Here is a 14,977-nt window from a genome sequence, read left to right on the forward strand (position 1 = left end):
GATCAACTCACTTTTCCTTAGCCTGCTCACAGACTGCTCAAAATCAGTCTCCCATTTATTTTTTATATTCATCAACATCTCTCATTTATTTTTTTATATTCATAGGGTCTGTGGAATATAATGTCCCACTCAATATGCTGACATAACCTGCGATTTTACATCAAAACATGGATCTAATAACTTTATTTTTAGTTCAAAAAATAGATGTCAGGTCAGATGATGTCCTACCAGTTTGCCCTAATTTTCACAGTCTACAGAGAAAGGAAATAATGGATAATTCAGATATTGCAACTGCTTCCAGCTCCTTTTTTTGCCTCAATGATTTTCAATTTTATTAGTGCAATAACAGCATTCAGCTTTATATAGTATTAAATTATAAATACACACCATCAGTATTATCATCCTGATGCTTAAGATTACTTTTTGTATTATTTTTAATAGAAAGAGAGTTTCAGTCTCAATTTTTATGATAATTGATAATGTATTATTAGTAAATCTATATAGGCAAAAACCACTAAAAAATAATCATATGTAGTTGGGTAGTGATATCTCTCTAATTTCTTGGATTAACATATCTAAAACAAAGTCTATTATTTTTATGACAGATTTCTTCTAGTGATTCTACCTCCCAGGGATTAAGCCCAAAACAGAACCATGATTTGTCCTAGACTCCTGTTTTGCCATCACTCCCACTCCCATGGGGGCCTTGAGAAATTTTTAAACTCTCCATTCTTCTCCAGTCCCACTGACATTGCTGGAGCCCTGACTTGAACCTGGCCTTCATTGTTATCTTTTCTAATTTGATGTAGCGGGAAGTTAGAGAGCTCAAGGACAGAATGTTAAAGGAGAAGAAAGGAAGTCCCAAGATGGAGATTTAAGGAATGCCAGTATGAATGAAGAGGCCAGGTAGGAATGTGGACTATCCAGCAGAGACTGAGAGAGAGGCCATGCTAGATGAGAAACGCATCAGTTAAATTTAATAACAACTAAATAGCTTTCATTGTAGCATGAATAAAAGCCTGTGTTAAATAGAACGAGAGCTAAAGAAATAAGGTGTGTTTAGTTCCCCCCCCCTTTTTTTTCCTTAAGAAATTTTACTAAAGAGTAAGAGAACTGTGAGATGGGTATCTGGAAAGCCATGTGGGATCCAAAAGTTCTCTTGTTGTTGTTGCCACTGTTGCTCCAATGGATACTAATAGGACATGGCAGCATGCCAAGGAGGTACTGAGTTTGAAGAGTCAGGTCACAGAGGAGGTATACTGAAGGACTGGAATTCCTGAAAAAGCAAAAAGTAGATGGGTTGGCCTTTCACAGAAAGGGTGTTAAAATTGGAGGAAGGAAGGTAGGATGGTTGCATATGGAAGTCAAATTTTAGGTTTGATAGCTAGAATTTGAGCAAATTCCACCTGATATTATCTATTTACTCAATTGAAGGATCAATCACAGTGGTAGGTTGCAAGTAACAATCTAGAAGATGAATCAGTTTTAAGAGTGACAAAAGTATGAAAGTATCACTCAAGTGTGGCAAAATCTTTGATTTCCAAGTTTATTCATGATTTTTTTGAAATAATTTTTTTTTAATGTTATGAAGTGAAGTCTATCCAGTTTAAGTAGCTCACCTACCAACAGAATGTTAACATACAGTTTATTTGTTGGTTTGTTTTTCAGGCTCAATTGGTCAGTCTCTGCGTTAAATATAGAATGCTCCTTTGTCCTTTCCTAGTTTATATTGCTGTGTTTTTCTACACTGATGATATTTGATTTGCTCTTTATGTGTTTTGATTTGGGAAGGATACATATCATTTATATGACATTGAGCAAATAAGGTAACTTTTTTGTGGCTCTCTTTCTTCTTTTGTATAATAAAGGAAATACCAGTATCTACCTCTGGTAGGTTTTTTTGAAAGAAGATTAAATGATGTAATGTATATATGGTATAAGATAGCAATAAATACTGGCTGTGATGATGATTGTTTACCTTATTTCCAAATTATAGAGTGATATGTTTAGTTTTTTTTTAAGTCTATTATTTTATCAATTTTTGGTAAAATGGTATGGGGTCTTAGACACAGAACATTCCTCATTTGTATTTCAGGAATTGTTTTAGTATTTGCTTTATTTCATAACCATGTCAACAGTTATTTAGGACAACATTATTTGTATTCATTTTACTAATATTTAATATACCACAACTTCTCACTTTTTAAGTAACATATGTGATTTCTTTTACTTTTCTCTCTTTTTTTTAGGATTAGCCAGTTTTTTTTAAAAAAAATATTCTCAGAAAACATATGTGGGCAATCCTATGTCTGTGTATGTGGGTATCTGCAGGTGTGGGTATGGTGATGTAGGAGTAAGCTTTAATGTTTGAGGCTCTCTCCCTCATGACCTTAGATACTAACTGGATTGGATGCATGGGCTGGGAATCTGGAAAGCATCAGTATTTCATTGGTGAGGAACTGAGAAAGGAAAGACTAGTTGCCACAGTCTTTTCACTTTATAATACTTTCTCATCTTAGCACTTGCTCACTGTAGCTGAACGGTTTAAGATACCACTTTAGTTCAGACGTCATGTTCAGGAATGTGATTAGATGTGGCTGTGAGGAAAGCAAGGTTTTCCCAGATTTTATGATTTTTTCCTGAGTTCTTTAAGGTAGACATTTGATATTATAAGAGATTATGTCCTAGTAAGTAACTTCTACTCTATTATTCACACACTAAAGGAACACAACAAGTCAATAAAACTGTTTTAAAAATGAGTTTCAAGAAAATATTTAAGATAAAAATGTCTAATTTACTCTTTGTCTTATTGTTTTTAAAATGAAAAACTATCTTAGGGGAGAAGAAATGTATCGCCAGCTTAAATGTATATTACAAAGAATAATGCCCTATAGCTTTTTTCCCTTTCCTTGACCAAAGGCTGCAAACCACAACTTCCATATTTCTATTGCTCTCTGTATTCTCATTAGCCTTTTAAAGAACTTGCTCTGGATTTTCCTTCATTCAGAGTTTAGGAGGGCATGAAACCCCTTAGTATTATGTCTAACATGATTATGTTTTATGAATGATGATATGTTCTATGCTAAATACCACAACTCTTCTTCCCTGGAGAGGAAAACCAATTCTTTCATATGAAAGGAATAAGCCTGGCATATCTGAAGCAAGATGATGGCACTCTGAAGCCCAGATTCATTAATACAAATTTGATAGGAGCATTAAAAATCTCTCTTGTTCAAAGAGCATTTAAGCATGTTGTAAAGTACTTTTCATTTCAAAATCATACTAAAGGAGGTTTTCCAAAGCAGTTGCAGAGAACTTGAGTAGATATGTTATGGGCATAGCCTTATCTCTGGCTACAATTGTGACCGTTACCCAGATCTTCTAGTGCCAAGAATGGAATAATAGAATGTGATCTTATCAACTTCTCCGCTATGTAACCTTGGATAAATTATTTAAACTTTCCAAGGCCATTATTTGTCATTTAAATTTAACTAGTATCATTGTGAAGATTAAACAAGGCACTGCTTATTCTGTTCCCAGCATCATCATTTGATAAATGTTAATTCATTGCTCTGTCATCTCCATCCTGACTCCAGCTTCACTCTGCACAGCCTCAATGCTTATGTCTTTTACTTCTTTAAGAGGCATGTCATCTAGTACACCGGTGAAACCTCCCACTTAAAGCAACAACCTAAACTCAATTTCCAATCCGATCCTATATTAACTACAAAATATCATTGGCCTCTATACAATGGAATGAACTATCAAGCTATTGAGACCACTTACTCATTGATAACTAGAAACAACTATGCCCTCTCCTGGAACTCCCCATTGCTTTCAGACTGTTCGCTCTCTCTGGAATTCTCTTCCTTCCTTTCTCCTCTCTGTCAGTTTGAATCCATGCATTCATCAGAGAGCAAGGCCCACGTCATTCTTAAGATTTCCTCTGACCCCTATAAATGCATCTATTGTTAACATCACAAATTCAGGATTTGGGAGAACAATCTAGCTTAAACTGAGCACACAAGGAAATTACCCAACTGTGTCTTTGCTTCTTCGGACTTCCCCCAAAGATGCAAAGCCATTTCTATTTCTTATTTGGCTTCTGTAAGAAAAAGCATTAATGTCTTCAAGCACCAGCTAACTGTACCTCAAGTAAAAGCAAGTGGTATTCAGATAATCCATTGGCAGATCTGAGGCAAGTCACAAGAAAGGCATAGGAAAGGAAGTTAAGAAGGGGGATTGAGAGGTCTTTCTGACCTGTGTCACCAGCTAAAATTTAGGAGACTCAAGAGTGTTGGTCTAGGTTATGAAACATGAAGCTAGCCAGGAGCTAATTAAGAAAGTATACAACTATGGCTGATAATTAAAATTACATTGGAATCTTTTTAAAAATACAGATTATTGGGTTCCACTCCTGCAGATGAGGGTTCATCAAGACAGACCGATGTATTTGTTTTCTTTGACAATCCTTGGATACTTTTGATGAGCAGCCAGCTTGAGAACGTTGTGTTCTGGAGAGCAGTCAGTCATGGCGCTGCTAATCCCTGTGGGATCCATAGTCAAAGCAGCCAGTACAAACTTGGTGTCTGTAGTTCTGAAAGCAGTCTGCACCCCATGGGAGAAGGCCTGCTAATGATCCATGCTAGAACAGCTCGGGTCACCACATCTCTTCCATTAACTTCTTTGCATACGAAACAATCTTTTTTGTATCAGATTCTATCTGAGACCAGCAAGGTTACCTTCTCCAGACAGACAGAGGAAAGCAGGGAGGAAACAGTGCAGATTTGTGACCTTGAGCTTTATGTTGTATCTGTTATTCTGGGAGGATTAAACAGAGACAGGTCTAAGGAATTCTAACCCCCTCATCTCAAAATTCATAAAAAAATAATGACTATCATAATAAACAAGAAGCCAAATAACCCTGAAAAATAAATTAGTGGACAAAGTAGAACAGAAAAATAGTGGAAGGAATATAATAGTTTGCAGACCAGCTCTACCAGTTGTTAATGAAAGATCTAAAACATGGGAGTTCATTCCTCTCTATTAATATTCTATTCTGTTCCATTACACATCATTCTATTTCATTCCGTTCATCACTGATACAGTTACTTTATGGCTATCTGCAAAATCAGTTTTCCCTGCAACTCCTAATGCTTGTCTCAACAAGCAGTCTATGATTTTGCCCAATCCCACCATGGATTCTCAACTTTTTGTGATCCTCAAAGGAATCTCCTCATACAAATCCATCAATAATAATAACTATTGTTATTACCGTTGTGTTATTACTACAAGCACTATTGCTCCTTTTGTGACTAATACTAATTTTGCATGATACTATTCGTCAGAATCCGCTTTACATCGTCATTATAGATATTACATCATTTAAAGTGATAGATACTAATTTAATCATTGGTTTGAACTGGCATCAGCCGTATTTCCAGCCATGTGGCTTGCAAAGAGCATAGCAGAGGCAGGGCATCTTAATTCAGCCTGAATCCCTTGCTTCTGGCGGGCCTACAGCCAGGTCCCTCTCTGTAAGTGGGCAACCCAGGCACCTTTTTACCTAAGATCCTTGAGTTAGCTAGTTTTGCAAGCAAGATGTGTCAACGTAATTTACAGAATTAGTCTGATGTTAAGTTTCAGGTGGGCACATCAGCTGTAATCTTTCTGTATAGAGAGTCATTGACTCATACAAAAAAGTATTTTAAGCTAGTTTGATCCATCACTTTATTTATTTTAAATAGATGATATTGTTGTGTGTTTCAAAAAGTAAAGAAGAAAGTTGCATAGTAAGGTTCTTTTCCACTTACGTCCTTCTCTCCCTGGTCCTCACCCCTGTGCCCTTCCCAATGACCAGGAAACCACTGTCATAAGTTTCTTATTTAAATGTATATATTCATATTTTTCCAATTTTCTTATACAAATGGCAGCATAGTAAACCCACACTTTTGCGCATTGTTTTGATTTTTTTTTACTTAACATTATATCTTGAATATTTTTCTTTAGCTCAAAGAGAGCTTCCTCATTTTATTTTATTTTTTTATTTTTTTAAGATTTTTATTTTTTATTTATTTGACAGAGAGAGACAGAGCAAGAGAGGGAACATAAGCGGAGAGTTGGAAAGGGAGAACCAGGCTTCCCGCCAGACAGGGAGCCCAAAGTGGGACTCGATCCCAGGGCCCTGGGATCATGACCTGAGCCGGAGGCAGACGCTTAACGGCTGAGCCACCCAGGCGCCCCGAGAGCTTCCTCATTTTAAAAATTTCTTTATTTTAACACACTTTATAGATGTACCATAACTTATTTCTCAGAACTCCTCTTATGGAGATTAGGGTACAGGGAATAATCCTGTACATTTGTTATTTTACACATATGATAATATTTTTATGGGATCAATTTATAGAAGCAAAATTAATGGGCCAAAAGGTATATGAATTTTGATACTGGGGAGGTTGCACATACGTAGGGGCAAAGGACATATGGGAGATCTCTGTACTTCCTGATCAATTTTGCTGTGAACCTGTAACTGCTCTAAAAAATAAAATTTATTATTTTTAATGTCAAAATGAAATAAAACAAAAAGTATTTATTGAGCACCTAGTATATATGATCAGGTTCTAGGGAGTACTAGGGATACAGTGGCAAATATGCATGTATGTGTGAGGATGTGAAGAGGTATTTATTTGTTTATTTATTTATTTAATTGAGAGAGAGAGAGAGAGAGAGTGCTTGTGCATGAGCAGGGGAAGAGGCAGAAAGAGAGAGAGAGAATCCCAAGCAGATTCCCTGCTGAGTACGGACAGAGCCTGAGACAGGGCTGGATCTCAGGACCCTGAGCCAAAACCGAGAGTCGGACACTTAACCAACTGAGCCACCCAGGTGTCCCCATGAAGAGGTGTTTAAAAGATTAATCCATGAAACTGAAACAAAACCCATGATCAGTTTTCTAGGTTTCATTTGTGAGATGATGGGAAAGCCTGTTTTAAATTCCATATCATCACACCCTCTTATTAATGCCTAAAATTATCCAATGAATAATTTATTTGAAAGAAGCATTTTCTTTTCTGTAGCATTAAAACAAAACAAAACCAAAACCAAAGAAACTGAAATCCCCTGGTAGAAATGAAAGCCTAAGGAGGCATACCTCCAACACTCCTCTGATCACACCAAATCATAATTGCGTATGGATCTGCCTCCCCTTCTCGTTCCCATGGTGCCCATGTTTAGCATAGGATTGCTACTCCATAAGTGTCTGCCAAATGGAACTGTGTTAAGTAACATGTCAAAGCATTAGGTGATTTACTGTGGGCCCTGTTGTTTGGTTTATGAGATGTTTTTTTGGCAGCCAGAAATCACTGAGTGCCCCGGGGGGATGAGGAGAGTTCTGCTGAAATGGGAGAGAAAAAAAAGAGCAGGAGAGAAGAAAAGGGAAAAGGTGCTTTCAGAGAAACACTTGACCCACTTTACAATTCGGCCACTAACTCACACCATAAAAACCAATGTGGATGTCAAGGCCCAGAGGTGGCCTACATCTGACTCAGAAGGAGCATACATGATAAGGATTGCTTATTCCTCATCCATGCTTTCTTTTATTTCCATGGTAAATATCCTTCTTTTTTTCCCCACTTAGTATCCACAGACAGGTACTGGAATCTGTTCACATTCTCACATTTGGTGAGAGAGCAACCTCTCACAGTTACCGTTGTCGTTATTTGTGGACGAGCGTATGAAATTATTAGGTACTGGGTGGAGGTGTTACTTCCTTTGTTATGTAGATATTACACCTCAAGAAGGAGGATCATAACTCCCTATTCCTTTAAATTCTGGCTGTGCCTAGTGATTTCCTTCCAAAGAGTATGCTATGGAATGGGAGTGGAAGCAGCTTGATGGTGGGTAAATCTGACAAACATTACCTCAAACAGGTGATCAAGGTGAACATCACCTGTGATAAATTATGTTGATAGTGTATACCCTTGGTAAATTTGATGACAATGGCATTTTCCCTCTGAAATCTTCCTCCCCAAAGCCCATAATCCCATCCTAATCACTAGAAAAACATCAGACAAATCCCAGTTTAGGGCACCATACAAATTACCTGACCAGTACTCTTCAACAACTGACCTTCAATCAAGGTCATCAAAAATAAGGAAAGACTGAGACATTGTTTCAGCCCAGAGGAGGCGAAGGAGATGAAGACTAAATATAATTAGGATCTTGGAGCAGGAAAAGGACATTAGGTAAGGACTAAGGCAATCTGAACAGACTTTGATTAATAACGGTGTGCCAATGTGTCGCATAAATGGTGGCAATGGAATACCAATGCATTACTATGTAAGATGTTGAGAAGAGGGGAAACTGAGGGGGCACTATATGGGAACACCCTGTACCTTCTTCTTGGTAAAAACTCTTCTAAAATTTTTTTGTAAATTGAATACTATTCTTCAAAAAAGTTAAAAAAAAATACAGTGCCCCCTCTGTCCTCCACATCTGCCCCATTCCCCTGCTGCAGAGGTAATAAAACCGAAAGCCTGTCCAACAGCCATAAACTGAAATTCAAAAGAGAAGAAATGTACCAAAAGTTGACCCGGACTACTGAATCATTTTTTGCTGCCTGGGATTATTTCTTTTACCACTCACATCAGTGAGTAGCTTCCATCTAAAATACATGAATTAGGGACACCTGGGTGGCTCAGTCAGTTAAGTGTGTGCCTTAGGCTCAGGTCATGATCCCAGGGTCCTGGGATTGAGCCCCACGTTGGGCTCCTTGCTCAGTGGGGAGACTGCTTCTCCCTCTGCCTGCCTCTGTCTCTGTCTCTCTGACAAATAAATAAAATCTTTAAAAATAAATAAATAAATAAATAATAAATTAAAAATAAAATACATGAATTATATATAGTTTAAAAATGGAAAAAATATGAGAAATTATAAAGAACAAAGTAGCAATAGATATTTCATAGTCTGTGTCGGGGATTTCATGTCTGGAGACCGTGAAGAGCCAGAGCTTTGCTATTTCTCTGACACAAGGCGAAGCCAAGCAAAGCCCAGGGTTGATGAAAGACATCTGATTAAACATCTGATGAGAGATGGTCCTTGTCTGACAGAAGCAAGACTATACCACTCATGATGATTTAAGTAAAGAAAAATAGTTCCTATAAACAATTCCCCAGTGGGGATGTTTCCTGTGCACACCTTTCCAGATGAAATATGGAAATATATTCTTCCATTAGTGGGTCTAGGAACTTTTTTTTTTTTTTTTAGCAGGAACATGAAAACTTTCTCTAAACCTAAACTTGTAAAAAGCCTATTTTAATGCAGAAATTCAGTGAAGGCACTAGTTCAGATTAGATATTTATCTCATCTTCAGCCTAGGCACAAAAAGGCTGCCTTCCTGCAAAACAGCCTCTCCCTAACAGTCTCCTTCACAAGCATGCACTGGGGCCCAGGCCACCCATCTATCACTGAAAGCCAATAATTACGCTGAATTAAGTGTCTCTTGGTGATACAGGCTCTTATCAAGCTCATGCTGAGTCGATTAAATCCCATTTCAATGCAAACAAGTATCCCCAGTCAGTTCAAACCCCGGTTTAGCAAGCTGTCACTCTCAGACCTGTCCAACAGTCTCCTAAGACTGGAGAATTTACTGCCCGGCCAGGCATTTGCTAACCACTGCCCCTTCTCACAGAGCATTTCATTGGTTAGCAGCCAGGAAAACACTCAATGAAGTTTTCATGCTGTTGGTCCTTCTATAGTCTCCAGCATATACCTAATATAATTAAATGTCAAGGAAGTTTATGTGGTGTGTAAGTGACTAGAATGGATCCGATATCTGGAAATTGGATCAGATATATGAGTTGGGAGGAAGCATACGTCGTTTCATTCCTCCTTCCAGACCTCAAAGACTTCCACTAGCTGTGTTTATTATTCAGTTACACTATAAATTTTTTTCTCAGTGCTTTATGAAGTTCAAATAACTCCATTTATCAAAAGGAGTATAAGTTATTTTCATGTTTTATCGCTACAGGGAGAAAAAAAAGCTTGGTGTTTGAAATATAATTCTTATGAAACATATTTAGTATAATGGGAGTAAGGAAATGGGGGATTAACATAAGAAAAGTAAATGAGTAAACTTATTGTAAAATAAAAACAGTGAATGAGAACAAGAAAGAAAGACACGTGGTTTTATATGTTCTTCCCATTCTGTATCTCTGCGACTTCCTACCTCCCAAATCAAATGAAGGCTTACTTTCAACCACTGAGAAATCGGATTCTAATCGACTACCTCTGCGGTGCTGAGAACTATTACACTGAAAATGTGAGGGCTTTGTTCAGAGATTATTTAGAAGGGCAAGCGTGGGGCCCTTCTAAGGGCGGAGAGCCCAGGTCAAACATGAATGAAGTCAGCCCTGTCAGAACTCCGTTTTCTCCTGTTCCCTCTTGCATAAACACACACAGTAAACACATTCATCTATTGGAGAGAAACATTGCAGAAACAAAGGCAGGTGACTAATTAAAATGATAGCCAAATAAGAGTAGGTTTTCCCTTCAGGTGGAAGGCCTGAGGTAAACTCACAATGTAGGAGAGAGTTGATGGTGTGGCTGCTCCCTCAGCAATCAGGGGGCCTGCTGCCCACCCCCCGTTCAACCAGCCAGTGTTCATTTGCTGCCTTGCGGATGCCCAAGAGCCCACAACCTTGTTGTTTTGTCCTTGCCTGCCCTTCATGCTTCAAAATGTCATTAGGCTTTCAAGCTTCTGTGAGCTGCTTTCTAACAACTACAAAATTTGATAAAATACGTAGGCTAAGGGGCGGTAAGGTGCTAATGTTTACATTTCTTTGGTAACTTTAACATGAATATTCCCCCCCCCAAAATGGGGAGGTGAGTACAAAGTGTAAGGAACTCTGTAGTTTACATATTGACAATAGCCTTCTGAATCAGAGCCTTAACAGAAAGAAATGCCTTTAATGGTGAAACTCTCAAGGTCTATGGCTGGTACATCAGGTCTATGGCTGGTACATCAGGTCTATGGCTGGTACATCAAGGGAAGGTTGGGGCTAAGGTGGGGATGGAGCGGTTGGAGGACTTAGTCCAAATAAGGAGGACTTTCCATATTTACTTCTATTGAGTTACCTCCAAATATATCCTGATGCGTTTTCAGTGGATCTATAGTTTTGAGCAATGATTATAATATTACCACACTATTATTTAAATATTAAATTACCAAAATAACCCAAAGTACATGAGAATGGTAAGAGGGAGTTTGTAATATTAATAATAACTAGAACAAAACCTCCTGAATTTTCCTTGAGAAAACACATTCACATCTAATCAACATGCTTTTATAATGTGGTTTATCCATTGATCTCAAAGCACTATTTTCATTAAGGGACCAATAATCCTACCGAAGCAGGGACTTTAATATTTTAATGGAAAAAAATGAGAAACCTGGTAATCAAGTTGTTACAACAGGCTGAAAACCACTCTTTTATATTTAGAATACAATTTCTATAGATTTTAAGACTTCTTAGAAAAACAACACATTTACAATTTTTTAAAAATCACTAACCTGTATTGATAGCTCACTATGTAGCAGGCTGCTTACATAAGTGATCTCAAAGCAATTTTATTAGTAACATTTAAACTGTGAAAAGAAGCATCTTACCTCGTAAGTAAATGGAAAATTTAAAGAGAAAAAAAATGGCAAAACTCAGTGTTCATAAGAGTATACAAAAATAGGTATTTGGGTACCCTATTAGTGGAAGCATAAATTAAGAAAACCTGTTATTGAGAATCATTTTGCAGAATATTCATGTCTTTTAAATTATATAATTTACTTTCAGAATTTACTCTTATAATTAAGGATGGCAATTATTGTTTATAAGAGAAAATAAAAGCTGTGTAAAGAAAAAGTGGTCAAATTAATTAATGGGTGACTGTTGTGTGTCACTCACTTTGAAGGTGTTGGGAATATAAGGATTAACAAAAACTGACAATGTCCTGATCTTTGTTCAGCTTTCATTCTAGTGGGGGAGATAGAAAATAAGTACAATGAATACATACACATATAACATAATATGAGCTGGGGATAATTGCGATGAAGAGTTACAAGGCAAAATGTAGAACAGCAAGTCATTGGTGATGATATTTTTGATAGGTTGGTCAGAGCAGAAGTGTCTGAGGCGGTGACATTTGAATAGGAACTACATGAAGTGAGAGGAGGAACCATGACAGTGTCTGGGGAGAGGTTTTACAGCCAGAGCACGCAAAGAGTGCAAAGACCCTCAGAAGCAAGCTTGGCCTGTTCAGGGATCATGAGAGAAGCAACTGTGGCTGGAGCCAAGTGGGAGAGAGGAGGAGAAGGAGAAGGAAAAGTTCAAAGAAGCAGCTACAGTCCAGGAGTCCAGGTTCTTCTAGGCCAAGGCACATAGTTAGGTTTTTATTTTCAGTGTGATGGGAGGGCGTGGGTGGATTCTAAGCAGAGGAGTACATGGTCTGATTTATATTTAATTAATTGCAGGGGTAGGGTAGCAGAGTGGAAGAGGGGAAGCTTCAAATCAGGACATATTTGGAGGTAACTCAATAGAAGTAAATATGGAAAGTCCTCCTTATTTGGACTAAGTCCTCCAACCGCCCCATCCCCACCTTAGCCCCAACCTTCCCTTGATGTACCAGCCATAGACCTGATGTACCAGCCATAGACCTTGAGAGTTTCACCATTAAAGGCATTTCTTTCTGTTAAGGCTCTGATTCAGAAGGCTATTGTCAATATGTAAACTATAGAGTTCCTTACACTTTGTACTCACCTCCCCATTTTGGGGGGGGAATATTCATGTTAAAGTTACGAAAGAAATGTAAATGATGAGAAAAGAAATAATGATTGCCTGGCTGAGGGGTTAGCTGTGGAAATGTGGGCAGTCTGTAGATTGTGGATTTTTTTTTTCTCTTTTTTTTTAGTTAAGGTTACTAGAATTAGCTGATGACAGGATGTGGGTTGAGAAAGAAAAGCGTCATGGAAGAATCCATGGTTTAGGCCTGAGTAATTGAGCAATGCAGTTGGTATAGTTGATAGGGGGACACCGAGAGGCAGGTGGTGGTGAGATAGTAGCAGTGAATTGCAAAGATTAATGTTCATACATTAGAAGAGTAATCAATAACATAGTAAGTATTAAAGCTATGAGGTATAAAGGGTACAAAAGTGTAAGTACAATAGGATCATATATGGGTACGGATAGAAAAATGACTAGTGATAAAAAAAAGTTACCATTATTTATCACTGGTTAGCATGGTTATAGCTGACTGATTTTCTCCATCATTTCATTCTCTATTTTCCAATTTTTTTTTACTGTAAACATGTGTATTGAATCAGGGGAGGAGTATCATTGGAAATAGCTTTGAAGATCATGGAGAAAGATAATTGGGGTAAAATATGGTTGCGAGAGCCCAGCTGCTTGAAAATCATGGGAAGCATCTGACAAACACAAAACACAGCTGGTATGGAGGACAGAGATATTATATAATTTGAATTCTTTACTGTCTTTGCTAAAATGGGAAAGAAATGGAGGAAAACATTCTTTTAAAATAAGAAGATTGCCATCTATTTCCTAAGTTGAACTAAAAAAAAAAAAAAAAATCCCAGCAGAAAATTCTCAACAATCCATAGCGTTTTTGAGTTTTCTGACTAAATGTGTTGCAGGAAAGGGCACTGGCCATGCAACTTTCTACACCACTGGGGCCCATAATGGCATATTCCCAGCTCATTCTGTACCAATTCTAGGAACTTGGAGGTGGCCTTCAGAATAGCAGTTTTTACTTTCAGGAAAATGAAAAATAATGTCATCTAATTTTGCAAATTGAAAAATAGCATAAAGCACAAGTATGCATCAAGAGGTAAAGGAAAAGACAACCCCCAGTATGGTGATGGTGTTTGTTTTAGGGTGATTGGATTTTAGGTGATTCTTCTCTCTATGAGTTTATGTATTCATAATCAATGTAAATAATTTTTCAATATTTCAATAATGTACATATATTATTTATATAGTCATAAAATATTTTCTTATGAAAAAGCAATAAATGAGCATCATTGAAAATTCAGAAAAGATAGAAGAAAATACAGGAATCAGTAAGAAACTATAAAAATAAAAGTGGAAAACGAAGATTATGACACATAGAAGAAATCCACCATGATCAAGATTTTATTATAGAGTTTTGCATATATATAGGCCTCTATGAAAGTTCATAACACATATTCTGGGAACGTATTTACCCATAATTATCTATTCTTTAACTCTAAAATGTTCAGTATTTGCACAGTGTTAACCAAGGAAGGTACACAGTAGCTCATTTAACTTGTCCTTATAGTTGAAAATTTGTTGTTCATTGTAATAAAGAGCATTTTGGTGAGTATTTCCATAGCCAGGAGTGCTGATTATTTCCTTTGGGTCAGTTCTTTGAAGTGGAGCTACTAAATGACCTAAGTAGAAAGAATCTTTGGTTTCTTATTGCAAGGTTTATAATTTACACACTACAAGTGTGGAAGTAATCTATTTGCCCATACTCCACCTACAGTGAATTTTATTACCATGCTTTAAATTTTTCTCCATCAATAGTTTTTTGAAGTCTCAGTATATTTTTAACTTTACATTTTTGTGTTTACTAGTGAATGTGTATGGTCTCATGTATATAAGCCATTTGTATTTCTTAATTTATGACATCCATTATTAGTTTCTTTGCCCGTTTATCTATTAAAATGTTTATCTTTCCTAAGACCATTATATATTAAAGATACCAGTATGTTATGTGTCATAATAACAGAAGTATGTTGACAGGTTGATAAGTAATTCCCTTCCTTTGAATTGTTATGTATTTTATCATCATCCAGAAGTTTAGATATTAAGTTTTATTCACATATTCTATTTTCTTTCTAATTCTGTCAGTCACTTCGGGAAAATCTTCTTAACACTAAGTTTATGTGAATATT

General features: G+C 37.0%; 1 protein-coding gene across 3 annotated transcripts in view; it reads left to right on the plus strand.

Annotated features, from left to right (window-relative positions):
• LRRTM4 (leucine rich repeat transmembrane neuronal 4) overlaps window positions 1–14,977 on the plus strand; it is a 695,061-nt gene that overhangs the window by 640,756 nt on the left and 39,328 nt on the right. The gene's annotated exons all lie outside the window — the stretch shown is intronic.

This window comes from Halichoerus grypus, chromosome 10 (assembly GCF_964656455.1).
Source record: "Halichoerus grypus chromosome 10, mHalGry1.hap1.1, whole genome shotgun sequence".
Taxonomy (NCBI): Eukaryota; Metazoa; Chordata; class Mammalia; order Carnivora; family Phocidae; genus Halichoerus; species Halichoerus grypus.